This window comes from Cherax quadricarinatus, chromosome 100 (assembly GCF_038502225.1).
Source record: "Cherax quadricarinatus isolate ZL_2023a chromosome 100, ASM3850222v1, whole genome shotgun sequence".
In the NCBI taxonomy this organism is placed as follows: Eukaryota; Metazoa; Arthropoda; class Malacostraca; order Decapoda; family Parastacidae; genus Cherax; species Cherax quadricarinatus.
Window position 1 is genome coordinate 10788506 of NC_091391.1, and position 22140 is coordinate 10810645.

The window sequence follows — 22140 nt, forward strand, 5'->3', positions numbered from 1 at the left end:
ACATAATGTGGTGACTCATGAACCCTCTGTTACTATGGACAAGGAACTACATGATGTAGTGACTCATGAACCCTCTGTTACTATGGACAAGGAACTACATGATGTGGTGACTCATGAACCCTCTGTTACTATGGACAAGGAACTACATGATGTGGTGACTCATGAACCCTCTGTTACTATGGACAAGGAACTACATGATGTGGTGACTCATGAACCCTCTGTTACTATGGACAAGGAACTACATGATGTGGTGACTCATGAACCCTCTGTTACTATGGACATGGAACTACATGATGTGGTGACTCATGAACCCTCTGTTACTATGGACATGGAACTACATGATATAGTGACTCATGAAACCTCTGTTACTATGGACAAGGAACTACATGATGTGGTGACTCATGACCCCTCTGTTACTATGGACATGGAACTACATGATGTGGTGACTCATGAACCCTCTGTTACTATGGACAAGGAACTACATGATGTGGTGACTCATGAACCCTCTGTTACTATGGACATGGAACTACATGATGTGGTGACTCATGAACCCTCTGTTACTATGGACATGGAACTACATGATGTAGTGACTCATGAACCCTCTGTTACTATGGACAAGGAACTACATGATGTGGTGACTGATGAGCCCTCTGTTACTATGGACAAGGAACTACATGATGTGGTGACTCATGAACCCTCTGTTACTATGGACAAGGAACTACATGATGTGGTGACTCATGAACCCTTTGTTACTATGGACAAGGAACTACATGATGTGGTGACTCATGAACCCTCTGTTACTATGGACAAGGAACTACATGATGTGGTGACTCATGAACCCTCTGTTACTATGGACAAGGAACTACATGATGTGGTGACTCATGAACCCTCAGTTACTATGGACAAGGAACTACATGATGTGGTGACTCATGAACCCTTTGTTACTATGGACAAGGAACTACATGATGTGGTGACTCATGAACCCTCTGTTACTATGGACATGGAACTACATGATGTGATGACTCATGAACCCTCTGTTACTATGGACAAGGAACTACATGATGTGGTGACTCATGAACCCTCTGTTACTATGGTCAAGGAACTACATGATGTGGTGACTCATGACCCCTCTGTTACTATGGACAAGGAACTGCATGATGTGGTGACTCATGAACCCTCTGTTACTGTGGACAAGGAACTACATGATGTGGTGACTCATGAACCCTCTGTTACTATGGTCAAGGAACTACATGATGTGGTGACTCATGACCCCTCTGTTACTATGGACAAGGAACTGCATGATGTGGTGACTCATGAACCCTCTGTTACTGTGGACAAGGAACTACATGATGTGGTGACTCATGAACCCTCTGTTACTATGGACAAGGAACTACATGATGTGGTGACTCATGAACCCTCTGTTACTATGGACAAGGAACTACATGATGTGGTGACTCATGAACCCTCTGTTACTATGGACAAGGAACTACTTGATGTGGTGACTCATGAACCCTCTGTTACTATGGACAAGGAACTACATGATGTGGTGACTCATGAACCCTCTGTTACTATGGACAAGGAACTACATGATGTGGTGACTCATGAACCCTCTGTTACTATGGACAAGGAACTACATGATGTGGTGACTCATGAACCCTTTGTTACTATGGACAAGGAACTACATGATGTGGTGACTCATGAACCCTCTGTTACTATGGACAAAGAACTACATGATGTGGTGACTCATGAACCCTCCGTTACTATGGACAAGGAACTACATGATGTGGTGACTTATGAACCCTCTGTTACTATGGACAAGGAACTACATGATGTGGTGACTCATGAACCCTCTGTTACTATGGACAAGGAACTACATGATGTGGTGACTCATGAACCCTCTGTTACTATGGACAAGGAACTACATGATGTGGTGACTCATGAACCCTCTGTTACTATGGACAAGGAACTACATGATGTGGTGACTCATGAACCCTCTCTTACTGTGGACAAGGAACTACTTGATGTGGTGACTCATGAACCCTCTGTTACTATGGACAAGGAACTACATGATGTGGTGACTCATGAACCCTCAGTTACTATGGACAAGGAACTACATGATGTGGTGACTCATGAACCCTCTGTTACTATGGACAAGGAACTACATGATGTGGTGACTCATGAACCCTTTGTTGCTATGGACAAGGAACTACATGATGTGGTGACTCATGAACCCTCTGTTACTATGGACAAAGAACTACATGATGTGGTGACTCTTGAACCCTCTGTTACTATGGACAAGGAACTACATGATGTGGTGACTTATGAACCCTCTGTTACTATGGACAAGGAACTACATGATGTGGTGACTCATGAACCCTCTGTTACTATGGACAAGGAACTACATGATGTGGTGACTCATGAACCCTCTGTTACTATGGACAAGGAACTACATGATGTGGTGACTCATGAACCCTCTGTTACTATGGACAAGGAACTACATGATGTGGTGACTCATGAACCCTTTGTTACTATGGACAAGGAACTACATGATGTGGTGACTCATGAACCCTCTGTTACTATGGACAAAGAACTACATGATGTGGTGACTCATGAACCCTCTGTTACTATGGACAAGGAACTACATGATGTGGTGACTTATGAACCCTCTGTTACTATGGACAAGGAACTACATGATGTGGTGACTCATGAACCCTCTGTTACTATGGACAAGGAACTACATGATGTAGTGACTCATGAACCCTCTGTTACTATGGACAAGGAACTACATGATGTGGTGACTCATGAACCCTCTGTTACTATGGACAAGGAACTACATGATGTAGTGACTCATGAACCCTCTGTTACTATGGACAAGGAACTACATGATGTGGTGACTCATGAACCCTCTGTTACTATGGACAAGGAACTACATGATGTAGTGACTCATGAACCCTCTGTTACTATGGACAAGGAACTACATGATGTAGTGACTCATGAACCCTCTGTTACTGTTGACAAGGACCTACATGATGTAGTGACTCATGAACCCTCTGTTACTATGGACAAGGAACTACATGATGTAGTGACTCATGAACCCTCTGTTACTATGCACAAGGAACTACATGATGTAGTGACTCATGAACCCTCTGTTACTATGCACAAGGAACTACATGATGTAGTGACTCATGAACCCTCTGTTACTATGCAAAAGGAACTACATGATGTAGTGACTCATGAACCCTCTGTTAATATGCGCAAGGAACTACATGATGTAGTGACTCATGAACCCTCTGTTACTATGGACAAGGAACTACATGATGTGGTGACTCATGAACCCTCTGTTACTATGGACAAGGAACTACATGATGTAGTGACCCATGAACCCTCTGTTACTATGGACAAGGGACTACATGATGTAGTGACCCATGAACCCTCTGTTACTATGGACAAGGGACTACATGATGTGGTGACTCATGAACCCTCTGTTACTGTGGACAAGGAACTACATGATGTGGTGACTCATGAACCCTCTGTTACTGTGGACAAGGAACTACATGATGTGGTGACTCATGAACCCTCTGTTACTGTGGACAAGGAACTACATGATGTGGTGACTCATGAACCCTCTGTTACTATGGACAAGGAACTACAAGATGTAGTGACACATGAACCTTCTGTTACTATGGACAAGGAACTACATGATGTGGTGACTCATGAACCCTCTGTTACTATGGACAAGGAACTACATGATGTAGTGACTCATGAACCCTCTGTTACTATGGACAAGGAACTACATGATGTGGTGACTGATGAGCCCTCTGTTACTATGGACAAGGAACTACATGATGTGGTGACTCATGAACCCTCTGTTACTATGGACAAGGAACTACATGATGTGGTGACTCATGAACCCTTTGTTACTATGGACAAGGAACTACATGATGTGGTGACTCATGAACCCTCTGTTACTATGGACAAGGAACTACATGATGTGGTGACTCATGAACCCTCTGTTACTATGGACAAGGAACTACATGATGTGGTGACTCATGAACCCTCAGTTACTATGGACAAGGAACTACATGATGTGGTGACTCATGAACCCTTTGTTACTATGGACAAGGAACTACATGATGTGGTGACTCATGAACCCTCTGTTACTATGGACATGGAACTACATGATGTGATGACTCATGAACCCTCTGTTACTATGGACAAAGAACTACATGATGTGGTGACTCATGAACCCTCTGTTACTATGGACAAGGAACTACATGATGTGGTGACTCATGACCCCTCTGTTACTATGGACAAGGAACTGCATGATGTGGTGACTCATGAACCCTCTGTTACTGTGGACAAGGAACTACATGATGTGGTGACTCATGAACCCTCTGTTACTATGGACAAGGAACTACATGATGTGGTGACTCATGAACCCTCTGTTACTATGGACAAGGAACTACATGATGTGGTGACTCATGAACCCTCTCTTACTATGGACAAGGAACTACTTGATGTGGTGACTCATGAACCCTCTGTTACTATGGACAAGGAACTACATGATGTGGTGACTCATGAACCCTCTGTTACTATGGACAAGGAACTACATGATGTGGTGACTCATGAACCCTCTGTTACTATGGACAAGGAACTACATGATGTGGTGACTCATGAACCCTTTGTTACTATGGACAAGGAACTACATGATGTGGTGACTCATGAACCCTCTGTTACTATGGACAAAGAACTACATGATGTGGTGACTCATGAACCCTCTGTTACTATGGACAAGGAACTACATGATGTGGTGACTCATGACCCCTCTGTTACTATGGACAAGGAACTGCATGATGTGGTGACTCATGAACCCTCTGTTACTGTGGACAAGGAACTACATGATGTGGTGACTCATGAACCCTCTGTTACTATGGACAAGGAACTACATGATGTGGTGACTCATGAACCCTCTGTTACTATGGACAAGGAACTACATGATGTGGTGACTCATGAACCCTTTGTTACTATGGACAAGGAACTACATGATGTGGTGACTCATGAACCCTCTGTTACTATGGACAAAGAACTACATGATGTGGTGACTCATGAACCCTCTGTTACTATGGACAAGGAACTACATGATGTGGTGACTCATGACCCCTCTGTTACTATGGACAAGGAACTGCATGATGTGGTGACTCATGAACCCTCTGTTACTATGGACAAGGAACTACATGATGTGGTGACTCATGAACCCTCTGTTACTATGGACAAGGAACTACATGATGTGGTGACTCATGAACCCTCTGTTACTATGGACAAGGAACTACATGATGTGGTGACTCATGAACCCTTTGTTACTATGGACAAGGAACTACATGATGTGGTGACTCATGAACCCTCTGTTACTATGGACAAGGAACTACATGATGTGGTGACTCATGAACCCTCTGTTACTATGGACAAGGAACTACATGATGTGGTGACTCATGAACCCTCTGTTACTATGGACAAGGAACTACATGATGTGGTGACTCATGAACCCTCTCTTACTGTGGACAATGAACTACTTGATGTGGTGACTCATGAACCCTCTGTTACTATGGACAAGGAACTACATGATGTGGTGACTCATGAACCCTCTGTTACTATGGACAAGGAACTACATGATGTGGTGACTCATGAACCCTCTGTTACTATGGACAAGGAACTACATGATGTGGTGACTCATGAACCCTTTGTTACTGTGGACAAGGAACTACTTGATGTGGTGACTCATGAACCCTCTGTTACTATGGACAAAGAACTACATGATGTGGTGACTCATGAACCCTCTGTTACTATGGACAAGGAACTACATGATGTGGTGACTCATGAACCCTCTGTTACTATGGACAAGGAACTACATGATGTGGTGACTCATGAACCCTTTGTTACTATGGACAAGGACCTACATGATGTGGTGACTCATGAACCCTCTGTTACTATGGACAAAGAACTACATGATGTGGTGACTCATGAACCCTCTGTTACTATGGACATAAATATCAATGAGTCTTTACATGATCATAAGAAAAGTGAGCTACTGAAATGTGTGGGCAAATTTTCTGATATCTTTACCGATATTCCAGGTGTCATCTCCATGGTAGTTTATAGCATTGACTTAATCATGGACAACCCAATAAAACAGAAACTATATCAAGTTCCAGTTCACGTTAAGGATGCAGTTGACCGAGAGCTACACAAATTATTAAAGTTAAATATAACTGAAAGTTCAGTATTGGTATATTGCTCACCAGTAGTCTGGCTTAAAAATGATTTTTGGTGGTCACCCCCATGAAATCCAAGGTTGGGGGGATGGGGGAGTAAACTCCAGTTACATACTTCTGCATTATCAGTGACTAATATTTATCAATGAGAACATTAAGGACCATAAACCGAACAGAATACTTCTCAACTTTATTAATGATAAAATTAATATTGGTAGTAATATTGAGGAAACATACACTTAAATACCACATTGAGTACAGCCAACAGATTCCACATTTATTCATCTTCAACAATGCCAAAACAAAAAAAAAATATTGAAAAATAAAGAAAAACATTGCAATATCAGAGAAACACTAGTTTCAAGTAGACCTTGAGTACAGGTAACATCTCAGTGAATCTGATCTTACATTTGACCTTGAGTACAGGTAACATCTCAGTGAATCTGATCTTACATTTGGCCTCGAGTACAGGTAACATCTCAGTGAATCTGATCTTACATTTCCTTGTCTTCAGTCCTGCAAAATCATCTATCACATCATCAAAATCAATTATTTTCCCTATAAAGGCTTATTTCTACTTTATTAATATTTAACAGGCTATATAGAAACGAAGGATTCTTCTCTTATGTTGGTGCAGCAGTGTTTTGGCCATTAGTGTCACCTTCTTTAGAAGCTCTATGGTGTCACCCTCTAAATTGTGTCACCCAGGGCGGAACCCCCCCCCGCCCTCCCTTATGACACCACTGGAGTTGATGCTATAACTCGGTGGGATGCTGAGCCTATGCCCCATTATAGTGATCTTCATAAATTTTATAATGCACCTTTCTTTATAGAAATTGATATTGCTCAAACGTATCACCAAGTCATAATGGATCCCTCCTTTAACACATACACTGCTTTTCCTATGCATCAAGAACTGATGCAGTATAGAGCTGTATGTTCTTTTGTCTGGTGACAACCTGTGCTACCTCATGAGACTGATGAGAAAGGTTTTGGGTAATTTGCCTAATGTTTCAGTTAATTCTGACAACTACATAATGACATCCACATGAGATAAGCATATCCAGACATTAACATCAGTCTAACTTAGGTTATACTCTCATGGCCTCACTGCCAAGCTGAAGACATGCTTCCTTGGTTTTAATCAAATTAGATATCTATGTTTCATTCACTCTAGTAAGATCGAAACTTTGTTAGACTTTAAGTTCCCCAGAGGCAAGAAACTAATGCATAGTTTTCTTAGCTCCTTGAATTTCTGTGCAAAATTCATTCCCAATATTACAGACCTTACAGGAATATTATCTGACTACCTTGTAAAATCTGGAGCTTCCTGATGAAGCTCAGGAAAAATTTAATTCAATGAAGAACATTTTTTTTCCAAAGTTCCCATACTTAAGATTCCACTTATCAGTAAACCATTTTCTTTGAGAACTGATGCCTCCAATACCAGTGTAGGAGCAGTGTTATTAAAGTATCATGAAGGTACTCCCTTCCCTGTATGCTTCCTGAGCTGGAAACTTCTTCCTGCAGAAAAGAGATGCTCTACCATTGAAAAGTAATGCTGGCCCTTGTGTGGGGTATCTCAAAAAATATTCGCTGCCTGACCACGGTCGAGTGAGGTTGTGCGCTGCACCCCTCTGCTGTTTCAGGCGAGCTACCTTGTATCAACATGGCGCTGAGTGTGAGGAGGAGCGTAAATACCATTGGTATTGAGCTGCTTCGTGGGGCGATTTCACCCTCTTCAGTGCAAGTCTTACTCCCAACAATCATTAGGGAGACCTATGGAATCCAGGACGATGAGGTGTATGGTGTAGCCCTGAATGGGGCTTATAGAATCTTCGTCAAATTGAATTCCACGTCCGTGTATGAGTCTTTGGTGACGAGATTCCAAGACGTGAGTCTTGACGCTACTCCAGCTGTGAAGGTGCGTTTGATCGACGTATCTCGCCACTTTACGTGGGTTAAGATACGTAATGTCCCAATTGAGGCAGATGAGGCTGACATAAGGAGTGTTTTTGAGACATATGGAACCGTACATCTGGCACAAAAGGGCAAGTGGATGGCAGGTGCTTACATGGGACGTCCGGAGGGTACCTTTTCCCTGAAGATGACTCTGAGACATCCCTTACCGTCTTAGGTCGTGTTGGAGGACTTCAGGACGCAAGTTATGGTATCGTATGCCGGACAGAGACGTACGTGCAGAATATGTGGGGCGTACGACCATATGGCGGCAGAGTGCGTGAAGCTGAGGATGGTGCCAGCGCAAACTGGTGAAGCACCAGTTACCAGTGTGATAGCTGTTGAGAGCCCAGTGCGAAAGCAAGGGCCTGGGCGCTTGTGGAGTGAAGAGGTGGAGGATTCCAAAGAGGAGACTGGCATGTGTGAGGTAAGCTGTGATGTAAAAGGATCTGTTACTACACAAAGGAAAAGTACAGAAGTGCAAGTGCAGGAGGAGGTGCAGGCTCTAGAGGAAGAGCTTCAGGAAGTGTTAAGGACATTGACACCGCCTGCAGAGGATGTTGTTCCTGAGCTGGTGAGAGGCACGGCATTGCCTGTAGAGGAATGTAAGGATAAAAAACATAGGGTTGACGGGCCAACTAGTAAGAGAGAGTTGTCGCCGTGTGCTGTGGAACGGGACGTGGTGGAGGTTGAGGTTCATCGTGAGGGAACCTCAGAAGATAACATGGATGTAGAGGGCATCACGAGGAAGAGAGCGGCGGCGTCAGACTCAGATGATGTCCTGACGCCGGCGCAGAGGTCTGGGAGGAAGGAAGAGCAATGTCGAAGCAGTCACGATAAGAGGCATCTCAAAAAAGGGGGAGGGGTTGATGGTGTGAAGCCTTGTGCTGGCTCTGGGGCAGGAGGCCCTGGGATGAATGAAGAGAGGAGGAAGGGTTGGAAACTATAAAGAGGCCTTAGGTGTATGACTGTGAACGTAAATGAACTGTGTAATAGTGTGAAGAAGGAATGGTTTCGAATGTTTCTGTATAAATATAGGGTGGATGTAGTGTTCCTGCAAGAACACAATTTCAAGGAGGGAAGAGTGCTCGAGGTGGAGGGGTTTCAGGTCATGACTCTGCCATCTGCACGTCTGAAAGGTGGTGTGGGTATATTGATCAGGGAGGCAAGCCCGTTTGTGTTGCTAGGAAGTGAGGGGGGAGGGGGGGAAGAGTATTGCACGTGGATGGGTGGTGGATGGGACAGCGGGTATCTTTTGTATGTGTGTATGCACCAGCGGAAAATGATGTGAGGGTAAAAAGGGATTTTGTATGTGAAGAACTAGTTTTCTTCTTACGTGGTTTACCTGCAGTGGCCGTCGTTGGTGGGGACTGGAACTGCATTATTAGGAGGGCTGATGTGGAAACAAAAGGGGCGGGGCACGTGTCGGCGGCCTTGCGAGATCTTTTGAGGGATATTCAGTTGCGGGATGCGGTTGGAGGAGGGGCGTGGGAGGTAGAGCACACTTTTGTAAGACGGGGTTACGCTGCTAGGTTGGATAGGCTGTATATATCTCAAGGGGTTGGGTTGACATTTTTCCGTACAATAGAAGTAGCTTATTCGGATCATCGGGTGGTAGTAGCAGAGGTGGCGTGGGAGTCACTAGCAGGTATATCTAGGGGATATTGGAAATTAAATACAAGTGTGTTAGGTGATGAGGAGGGGATAGAGGGATTTGCAACGCTATGGGAGGGGTTACGTGCAGAGATAAATGGGGTAGAGGATGTGGTGATGTGGTGGGATGGTGTGGCTAAAGAACGGATTAAGCAACATTACGTAAAGGAAGGGAAACGTATCAATTCTTTAAAATATGGGCTTGCTAACTATTTGGAGGATAGATTACGGGGTTGTTATGCAAGGGGGGCGGTGGCGGGCACTTATCCAATGGATGAAATTATGGCAATTAAAGGGAGGCTGCGTGAGGTACAGGATGAGAGGTTCCAAGCGGTGAGGGTACAGGCGGGGGTGGAAGAGGTGTTATGGGGCGATAGACCTTCATCGTGCGTATTGCGTAGGCAGAAACAAAGACAGCAGGCAATGACTATTCCATGGTTGGAGGTTCATGAATCGATAGGAGGGTACAGGGAGGGGCAGGTCATACAAGCTACGGAAGGAATGGGGGCGTTTGCTGACAAGTGGTATGAGAAGTACTGGCAACGAGAAGGGGTAGAGGATGGGGTTTTAGAACAGGTGTGTGGGAGTGTGGTATGTCAGTTGCATAACAGTGATAGGGAAGCACTGGGTGGGGAAATAACTGAGGGGGAAATATGGAGGGCTTTAAGTGGAATGCGAAAGGGCAAAGCACCCGGAATTGATGGACTCCTGGCAGAGTTTTATCAGCAGCATTGGGAATTGTTGAGGCATTTTCTGGTTAGGTTATTAAATTGCATGAAGGAGAGAGGTGAGCTGGGTGAGAAGCAGGCAACGGCTGTCATTGTATTGGTACCGAAGGGTAAGGGGCAGCATACGCTTCGGGATTACCGGGCGATCTCGTTGTTATGCACAGATTATAAATTGTTTGCGAAGATTTTGGGAAATCGGGTCAAGTGTGTGGTGGGGCGGGTAGTATCAAAAACTCAGTTTGGTTTGCCAGGGAGGTCTATGGTGGAGGGGCATGGGTTACTTAGGGATTTCGTGGAGGCAAAAGGGGGGGGAGGGAGGGAGGTTTGGTGGCGCTCGATTGGCAAGGGGCATATGATAGAGTGGATCGGAAAGCATTGAAAGCCATCCTCAGGGGTCAGGGGTTTGGGTAAGAAATAGTGGGCTGGGTTGAGGCTTTGTATGGAGGTGCAATGGCGAGGGTACAGATTAATGGTCGATTGGGTGGGAAGATTGTAATGGGTAGGGGACTTAGGCAGGGGTGTCCTATGTCACAATTATTGTTTGCGTGCATACAGGACCCCTTTTATAGATTGATGGAGCAGCGTATGTGTCACGTAGTGGGACCAGGGTGTGAGGTTGCGAGGGTTTGGCCAGTTTTAATTGGGTATGTGGATGATACAACTGTTCTGATCAGGGAGGGGATGTCAATGGACACATTAGACGGGGTAGTACGAATGTTCGCAGGGGCAACTGGTATGAGGGTAAATTCAGATAAATCCATGGTCATGGGGTTAGGAGCTTGGGCGGGTAGGGTTGATTGGGGTAGTGCAGTTGTGAGGAGGCAAGTGAATTCGTTAAAAATCTGCGGTCTTATTTATGCAGACGATCTACCTGTGGCACGCATGGAAAACTCGCTTAGGATGGTAGAAAGGATTCAGGGACGCTTGGGTGCATTGCGACCTTATCATTTGACCCTTGTGCAGCGTGCCATTGTTATTAATATCTTACTGTATAGCAAAGTATGGCACGTGGCAGCCGTGTTCCCATTAACTGGGCCAGCAATAACGAACATACTTAGGAAGGTTTTTAAATTCTTGTGGGGTTCGAGCTGTGATTGGATTAAGAGGTATGTGGTAATGTTACCTGTAAGTAAGGGGGGGCTGGGATTGCTGGACTTAAAGCGGAGGGTCAAATGTGTCTTCATTAAAAGGGAAGTGATGAGGGAAAGTGTGGGTGGGGGGGGTTTGGCCAGGATCCATAACAGATTGCAACGGATGTATACAGGAGTTGAGTTGCATGAGTGTGAAACTGTGTTGAGGGCTCTGGCGTGGGATCGAGAGCCAGCAAAGGTTAAAATAGGTAGGTTGTGTCGATTGTTAGCCGGGAGGGTTGTAGCGCCTGTAGAGGGAATTTTCCCCATGTATGCATGGGGAAGTATATGGAATAGGTTGAGTAGGATGAGGTTGCAACCTCGTGTTCGGGATGTAATATATCCACACCGTCGGGTGTGGTTCTACGGGATAGACGAGTCGTTGACGGGGGGGAGTGTGGGATATGTGGTGGGGAGGAGTCGGCTTTTCATGTAGTATATTTTTGTGATGGACTGAGGAGTGTCAAGGGGTGGTTAAATAGGGTGATAAATAGGATAGGAGGTAAAGGAATTTCTGTATTGAGAGCATTAAGTCTCGACGTGGGGGGTTGGGAGGAATGTGTAATCAGAGCTGTGGGATACGTTATGGCAGATTATATCTATATAGTGTGGGGATTGCGGGGGAAACAGGTTACTGAGGTGAAGAGGAGGGTGTTAGCGTTAACGTTCTATAAAACGGTATGTAGAAATAAGGAAATTTATGGGAGGAGGTGGGTGAAGGATTTTTCAGAGGGATATAGGCAACTTACATTACAGGTTTTATTAGACTTGTAATATACGAGGGAGGGGAGGGTATGATTGGAAAGTGTTGCTGGGGTAGGGAAGTCAGGGGTGAAAAGAGGGTTGCCTCCCTGGTAATGGATAACAAATGTTTGCGAGAGTGTTGGATGAGTGATGCATGAGTGAATAATATGTGGACCACGGGTGCTAGCACCTGTGGAGCTGGCCAGTTTTTGTGTGACTGGACTTTACACTTATTATACATATTGTGTGTGGTAATATTGATTTACGGCAATGACATTGTAATTTGGAGATTTGCTATAATAATTGCATGTATTTGCTCCAACTTGTTTTCTAGGTGCCTTGCACTGCATAGTGTTGATGCTGTGATCATGCACGGTGTCCAGAGATATGATGTGATATGTTTGTATTAATGTCTGTGCATTATTGTTCGTCACTGGTGTTCTTCAATTTTCAATTTTGTTTTGAGAGTAAAGAGGTTAATGCACGTCAGATAGTGTAAATAAAGTTGGGCAACAGTGGTGTTATAGGTTTTTGTGGTTAGGTGTGTGCTAGGCACAGTATTTATGTGTTACTTATGTCATGGTTATATTTTCTGTTGTATTGTACTGTTGTCAATAGCACTATGTAATGTCCATATAAGCTGTATAGAGCTTGAATGTCATAGTTGAAGCTGTGTTATTGTTTTAACACTGGAATTGCATGTTTAAATGTGTAGAGGCTTACATGTGTTGGATTTTGAGACTAAGTTTATTCTTATGGTTTTGTAGTAATTTTGTATGTCTTTGTGACTTTTCTATATCACCATTGTTGTGTAATACATATTGTTATGTAACTGAACCATTAGGACAATTACATAAATTAATGTTTTGATCATTGCTGTGTGACTTTAGATTAGGTAACATTCATTGTTTATAGTGTGTTAGGTTGTAAATAGTGGGGTGGTTGGATAACCACGGGGGGGGGGAAATATGTCTGTATAATATGTTCAGTGCAATGCATTGCATGGTCTGTAGTCGATTATTAAGTACCATTTCGAGGGATGTGTATATAAGTGTTGTTCATATCATGTAATTCTGTTGAGTAGCTCCAACAGGTTTGGGCTAAGTGATAGGATGAGGGAGCAGGGGGGGGGGTGTACCCACACGGAGTTGTAAGTGTGGTGTGTAATATTAGCTGTAGGGAGGATTGTGTTAATTTATAGACTTAAATGAGTTTTACATATTATATTTTTGTAATGTCATGTTTTAAATAAAATATATAAAAAAAAAAAAAATCTCAAAACTTATGTTTTATCTACTAGCTAAAGAATTCATTTTGGAAACAGATCATAAACCTTTTATATACACTGAGACTTTGAAAGTAACCAATAGTCGCCTCTTGAGGTGGACATTGGCTCTCCAAGCTTTCAAATTTTATATAGTGTATATCAATTGTTCCCAATTATTTCTCTAACTGGTTAAGCTGTGACAGTCAGTAGAATATTGGTAAATTACATGATTTTTCTTTATAAATTTTTTCCTAGCTATTCCTCTTATATTCTGTAAGTCTTTGTATAGGTTAGAGTGAGGGAAAAATTTATGGGATAGTAAGGGGAGTAGTGTGAATGAATGGTGGTGGTAGTTTGTTGGTCAGTATGCTTGTTGTTATGGGGGTACATTATTCCCACTACCCACCTTTTTCACTCGGTGGTAGGTGACGAGTGTTTCTCTCACCGGTTGTCAGTCACTAGACTTGTGGCTTCCATGATATCTCTAAGTATTCGTTCCACTCATATTTAAATTATTATTTGTTTGGGTTAAGTTAGTTTTAATAAGATCTTCATGCTTGTTTAGGTTTTTATGCTGCAAATTCTTTCTGTTCTGATTTGGGCTTATGTAGTGTAACATCATTTAATCCCCACCATTTCTTTTAAAGGCTGTACACCTATCATGTGAGTGATTTCTCTATTGGTGTGTAACTTTGCATTTCTTAATTTTAATATTTATTGTTGGCTTGGGTCATTCAACAGAGGCGAGATAAGAGAGGCAGCATAGAACTTGAAAAGATCTGACAGTCAGTCAGACATCTCTACCTACACTGGTGCTCCTTCCACTCATAACCAACACCCAACCAGCTACACACAATTCTAGCAGGTGTCCCCCAGTTTTAACTCCAACAACATTACATGGTTCTCTACTGGTAACTCAACTGCTTCACAAGTGTTGTGGTGGTCAGAGGATCCCAGTACTTCTGTTCCTCAGAGTCTCTACTTATGTTGGTCTCACTGTCTACTCAAGTGTGTCAACAGTCACAGCCACCTATGACCCCTGCCACCAAAGTCATCAACAATGGCTCAGCATTCCAAACCACGATTCAGAGCTATGTGCCCAGATCTTTTGCATGGCACCATTCTTAACTACATACAGTAGGGCCCCACTTATATGGCTGGTTAGGTTCCAGGCTACCGCCGTAAAGCAGAAACCGCCGTAAAGTGGAACACCCTTTTTTTCCTCTTACAAATGCATACAAACACTAGATAACACTCCCATTCTCATGTAACATCATTTTGAGAAGAAATGATGCTCTGAGTGAAGGCAATGGAAATAAGTCACTCTGACTATTTTGGGTTATCCCAGCTTCTCTACACATATGTTGTTATGTATGATAATCTATGTAACTGTATTTGTGTATACCTGAATAAACTTACATACATACGAAAGGAATAATTTTCTACAGTTACCCCCAGTAACACATTTTCTCTTATGTTAGATTAGAGAAAATGTTATTCTTGGCGTCACTTGTACAAGTTATCTGGCTCCCACATCTCATATTTATGTTTATTTATTCTATTGTAGGGTGTATTTATCATCTTTTTATGTTATGTATCGTGTTTATTATATAATTTTGAAAAAAATATCATAGATGGATTAATGAAAATGTGTATATTAACGTAATATACGACATTTAAATGAGACTCGATGATTATTATTATCATTACTAATATGACGTCTGGAGACATAAGACACTCTTACTGATTTTAATGTGTACCTGCATGCCAGCACAGTGTGTAAGTTTATTTAAGTACAGGTATACATAAGTATAATTATCAGAGTATATATAAAATATGAAATAACTTTTAAAAACATTTGAAATTTTGGAGTTTCCAGACAAAATGGAGAGACTTAGTGCTTACTGAGCTCACGAAGAATGTAAACAAACAGGATAGGGCGCCGTGACCGTATTAGAAAGTCAGGTGGGGGGAGCCGTATAGCGAGTTTTGGTCATAATTTGAAATGACCATATTAGCGGAACGCCGTAAAGTGAAATGCCGTAAAGCGGGGCCCTGCTGTATTGTGTACATATTAGCTTTGAGTCACTGATTTTTTATATATTTCATTTTTCATTTCTTTGCTTCAAGTTGAATTGATTTCATGTGTAAGTGTTTAATATTCACTATTTTTTATCATAAAATTGTTTATTTTATGTTATCATTGAACCTCCACAAGGAAGGCAGGGTAGGGGTCAGCCTAGGAAAAGTTGGTAGACAGGAGTGAATGGAGATAAATAGTTCTCTCTTAGGACGTGATGTGCTGGTGGAGTGTAAGCAAGGTAATATTTATGAATCGACTCACGAAATTGTAATGACATGCTTGTAAACAGACCATACCGTGGATGAGGTTAGAACCCGTAATCAGAAAGCCATAAAACTCCAGACCAGCATGCTAGCCACTGGGCTTGCTGGCTACAATAAGATTCAATCGTCTAGGTATGTTTATACGACATACGAAGGTTAGCACAGAAACCAATGTGACCACAAATGTAACTTTTTACAGACAAATCTCCCACCAGCATGGCTGCAATGAACTCTAGCTCAAGTCCCTGCAAACCTGTCATCATGACTCATGAAATCGTAATGGCAAGATTGCGAACAAACCATACCACGGGCAGGGAGAGAACCCGCAGGGAGTCATAGAACTCCAGACCGATGCACGAGCCACTGGGCCAACTGGCTATAATAAGATTCATCTAACTATGTATATTTAAACACCATAGGAAGATTAGCATAGGCACCACCGTGAGTCATGATGATGGCTTTGAGCTAGAGTTAGTCACAGCCACGTTGGTGGGAGATTCGTCTGCAAAAACTTTCATTTGTCGTCACAGTGGTGCACATGCTAACCTTCCTATGATGTATAAAATGCCTAGTTGGACGAATCTTATTGTAGCCAGCTGGCACAGGGGCTAGTGCGTTGGTCTGGCATTTTAGGACTCTCTGATCATAGGTTCTATCCCTGCCTGTGGTATGGTTTATGAATGGATTCAGGGAAACCAGAAGGCCAGACTTGAATCCTGGAGATGGGAAGCACAGTACATGCACTCTGAAGGAAGGGTGTTAATGTTGCAGTTTTACAACTCTAGTGTTGGCACACCTCTGGCAAGACAGTGATGGAGTGAATGATGATGAAGGTTTTTCTTTTACAGGCCACCATACCATGGTGGGAAACAGCCATTGAGTTAATAATAAAAAAAATTATATTCTCATGTGTATATAACTAAAATAATCCTGATACATTGAATACTAACATGTTTTATCTCCTGTATGTACTCACATATGTTTCACAAGACTGCCTTTTTGATTAAAACATTTCACACACTCTGAACACTGAAATGGTTTATCTCCTGTGTGTACTCGCATGTGTCACAAGACTACCTTTTCGAGTAAAACATTTCAGACACTCTGAACACTGAAATGGTTTTTCTTTTGTGTGTACTTGCATATGTGTCACAAGACTGCCTTTTTGAGTAAAACATTTCAGACACTCTGAACACTGAAATGGTTTTATTCCTGTGTGTATTTGCGTATGTGTCACAAGATGGTCTTTTTGAGTAAAACATTTCAGACACTCTGAACACTGAAATGGCTTATCTCTTGTGTGTACTCGCATATGTTTCACAAGATTGCCTTTTTCAGTAAAACATTTATGACACTCTGAACACTGAAATGGTTTATCTCCTGTATGTACTCGCATATGTGTCACAAGACTTCCTTTCTGAGAAAAATACTTCAGACACTCTGAACACTGAAATGTTTTATTTCCAGTATGTACTCGCATATGTGTCACAAGACTGCCTTTTTGAGAAAAACATTTCAGGCACTCTGAACACTGAAATGTTTTTTTTCCTGTGTGTATTTGCATATGTGTCACAAGACTGCTTTTTTGAGTAAAATATTTCAGACACTCTGAACACTGAAATGGTTTATCTCTTGTGTGCACTCGCATATGCTTCACAAGATTGCCTTTTTCAATAAAACATTTGAGACACCTTGAACACTGAAATGGTTTATCTCCCGTATGTACTCGCATATGTGTCACAAGACTGCCTTTTTGAGTAAAACATTTCAGACACTCTGAACAATGAAATGGTTTATCTCCTGTGTGTACTCGCATATGTTTCACAAGATTGCCTTTTTCAGTAAAACATTTCAGACACTCTGAACAATGAAATGGTTTATCTCCTGTATGTACTCGCATATGTTTCACAAGATTGCCTTTTTCAGTAAAACATTTCAGGCACTCTGGACACTGATATGGTTTATTTCCTTTATGTTTTTCCATATTTTTCAAGAGAGGAAATTTCATTTTATAATATTTTAGTTATACAACAGTGGTATCATTAATCTTTCTTACATACTCTAATGCATATTTCAAGTTTTACTCTTTTAAACTATTTTAGCCACTGAAGAAACAGTTTTCCTCATAAATATATTATCAGGTTATAAAACTATTTCCACTTATGAGCTCTAATTAAGTTTTTTTTTTGAACTTAAAGGATTGCAATGATTGTTTTGTTTGTAAAAAGATTGATGTATATATTAGAACTTTCAGATATACTGAAAAACATTATTATTATTATTTCTTAATTATGTTTAAACACATATTTTCTGAAAATTCTTAACTTCAGCATTACTAACTTGTATTTTTCTTTGAGCTACAATGCAATTTTTAGATAGAATTCTATTGATGAAAAATGTTTTTTATTAATATTACCAGACCATTTAAAAACTGATCAGAATCACAAGTGTTGTTATTCTTGCAATACTGAAGGTATAGTGTCCATTTAGGTACAACCTGGTAGTGTTCCAGAAAATACTTCTGCAGTATCAGTTGTTGTACAAAGCAGATGTTTGTTGACGTACTGGAGATATAATGTCTAGGAAGATACAACCTGGTAGTAGTCTTCCACAAAATACTTCTGCAATAGAAACATGAGTCAGTATAGTACAATATTCTACCATTACCAACACAACATATTGATCTAGAAAACAAAAAAATTGTTTGTATTATTATTTGTTTCACTAAATACAATTGTCATTAAAATTTTAAAGGAGTAAAAGAATTAAAGAAGTTTTCAGTCATGATATATAGTGGAACCTCAGTACTCAAACTTATGTCATTCCAGAAGGTTGTTCCAGTTCTGATCTGTTCCAGTATAAAACAAATTCTTCCTAACCAAATTTCTTTTGGTTAACCGTTATCATAAATCTTCATAGGCCCCATGGTGACTTATTCGTACAAATATAAATTTGTAGACAGCCTGTACTGTCTGCACAGACAGCCCATGATGTCTGCCAGATTAGTTCATATTTTGCACCATGCTGGTGCTGCCCTCTGTAGCCAGGCCTCTAGGTAGGCAAGCCAGCCTGCCGGCCCATGCCTCTCCCTCACTCACACAGCGGCCTAGCAGGAAGACACAAGTACTCCCAGCTCTCTCTCGTGGGCATGGCCCTCCCGGGCCATGGGCACAAACACACAAGCCTGTGTACCTACGACTTAACAATAAAGAAGCCTCCGAAGATCATATATCATTTAACCACCCGCTACCAGAATCCCAAACAAACCTCATTATAATTGGTAGCAGCGGTGCTCCGCAGCAGTTGTGTTCGCCCTGAGAGAGGGAGGAAGAGGTATGAAGTCATCTTCACTTCATCACCCTACACAAGAAGCATCCGTCTCTCAACGAGTTATCCTGATGTCGTGTCTGCACGTTTGAGCATCCAGACACAGGTACAAGCAGGATCCAGCCGAAATTTGCCGAAATTCTCCGAGAATTGTAATGGCGTCCTAGTGACCCTACGCTGTTTCTCAAGTCACGTGTTCAGCGTCACTTGTATGTTGCTGTTGTTGTTCAGCTCAGCACAGCTGTTTCAGCAAGCCAGAGGTGAATTTTGTGGTGATTTCTGCATCCAGTGTGTTTCCCCTGTGTTTGTGGGTGGGAGGAGGAACTGCCAGATGCCCGCCCTGCCATACACTCACGCACGCTCCTCACTACCAGCCTACCATACACCACTCACCACTGCCCACTCCCTCTGCTGTGTTTTCTGCTGTTTTTCGTATGAATTCATTGCCAGTGCTGTGTATCCGAGTGCCCGAGGCCACTCGAAGCTACGTGGATCACGACGTCACGTGGGTGTGGGCGATGTCACGTAGACCTACAAAGCCACGTGAGTTACCAGATGTCCCAGGCCTCATGCTGTGGTCTGCTGCCCGCATCACATCGACGCCACCCACGATGCTGCCCGACTTCATGACGTCACGATGTCTGCTGACGTCACCTCGCGATGTCTGCCTGACGTCACCTCACGATGTCTGTTGACGTCACCTCACGATGTCTGCCTGACGTCACCTCACGATGTCTCCTGACGTCACCACACGATGTCTGCTGACGTCACCTCACGATGTCTGCCTGACGTCACCTCACGATGTCTGCTGACGTCACCTCACGATGTCTGCCTGACGTCACCTCGAGATGTCTGTTGACGTCACTGCTGCTGACGTCACCTTGCGACATCACGCCTGACATCACATGATGTCACATCGAGTGTTCTAGTAATTATTTCAGTATTGTCGAGAAGATTGAGAGAAGATATATGTCGTGTGTTAATTAATTCCTCTCAGTCAGTGTTCTCACATTTTAGTATGTCTTAGTCAGTTTTATGCACAGAAAAGCATCATTTGCTAGTTAAGCCATGTTGTACCGTATGTACAGCGGTGTGTTTGTAAGTTTTCCGTGTGTCCAGTGAGGTCTGTGGTCAAACCCTTGAGTTGCACCACTGTGCTAAGTCACCCGCATGACCAGTGTTTGACAGCTGATTACTCAGCCCTGAGCGTATCAGCCCCCTTGTACAGAAAGCTTTTATGCTCGTCGCTGGTGATGTTCTGTAGAATCGTACCTGCTACGATTCCCATCGAGATTTGTTTCACTTCACCTCCAGACCGTCAGAGTGCAGTTATATGTAGAGAAACAAGTCTGGGGACGCTTAGACTAACCTCTGCTATAACTCCAACTGCCGAGAGAATGACGCGCTGTGTCAGCCTCGTGTCACAAGCTTCAGTGAGCAGCCTGCACAAAGATGTCGTCATTTTGACTGCTAGCTCTCTCACTGCAGTCTGGTGTATGATGTTACGACTCCCAGATGTTTCGCCCAGTCGTCTCTGCCACGACTCACTCCACGCTCGCAGGCAGTGACAGCCCAGCGACAGTACCAGTCGAGAAGTGTCCTCTTGAGTCGCTTGCCAGAAGTCCTGCCCAGTTGCCGAGTTTTGTCGACGCCTCACTCGAGGGCACCAGCATGTCGTGCCCCAGGTTGAGTGAAAACCTGCAGCGACTCCTACGATGTCTGCTTCACTATTCCAGAGGAGACCGTACCCTGTTACGTCACAGCTCAGCCGCAGCGATGTCTCCCGTGTTGCAGTATCTGTCCAGACGCAGGAAGGCGTGCAGTGATGCACTTCGATGCTCACTGCCTTTGACCACGATGTTTAGCACACCCCACATGTTTTTTTCTTCCCTCCCTGTAGGAAGTTTTTTTCCATGTCCATATGTATATATATGTTTTTATTTTGTGTTCTGTGCCCTGTTCCTACGAGAGACCGAGTTTCTTTTACTACCAGTATTGTCGCGTCATGACGACGCGTGGTAGGTGGCCGAGCATATGTAGACAGCCTGTACTGTCTGCACAGACAGCCCATGCTGTCTGCCAGCTTAGTTCATATTTTGCGCCATGCTGGTGCTGCCCTCTGTAGCCAGGCCTCTAGGTAGGCACACCAGCCTGCCGGCCCATGCCTCTCCCTCACTCACACAGCGGCCTAGCAGGAAGACACAAGTACTCCCAGCTCTCTCTCGTGGGCATGGCCCTCCCGGGCCATGGGCACAAACACACAAGCCTGTGTACCTACGACTTAACAATAAAGTAAGAAGCCTCCGAAGATCGTATATCATTTAACCACCCGCTACCAGAATCCCAAGCAAACCTCGTTATAAATTATATATTATATTATAATCAAATTAAGCCCTAAATCAACAAGGGTCATGCAGCACTGTGGGGCAGAAAATAGTGCTGAAAAAAAATAAAAAAGTGAGTGTAAGTCAAAGGCAGGTTCATCTGCAAGAAGGGAGGTTAAGGTAAGAGTGGTTGGGCGATGGCATCGGTGGATGTAAATATACCGCGAGCTCACTGGTAAACCAGACAATCATCAAGAAAGTTAAGAACTGAAATAAGGACCTAAGAAACCTCATTGAGAGGAATAGGATGTCGTTGCATGAGATACCCATTTGTAAGGCTAGTATGGCCGATGCAGAGACAGGAGAGTGCAGTCTCCTGAGTACGACAATAGT

At 43.0% G+C, this 22140-nt stretch overlaps 1 pseudogene; it reads right to left on the reverse strand.

The window, feature by feature from the left end:
- Window positions 1-22140, reverse strand: part of LOC138851117 (oocyte zinc finger protein XlCOF7.1-like) — a 369730-nt pseudogene that overhangs the window by 18509 nt on the left and 329081 nt on the right.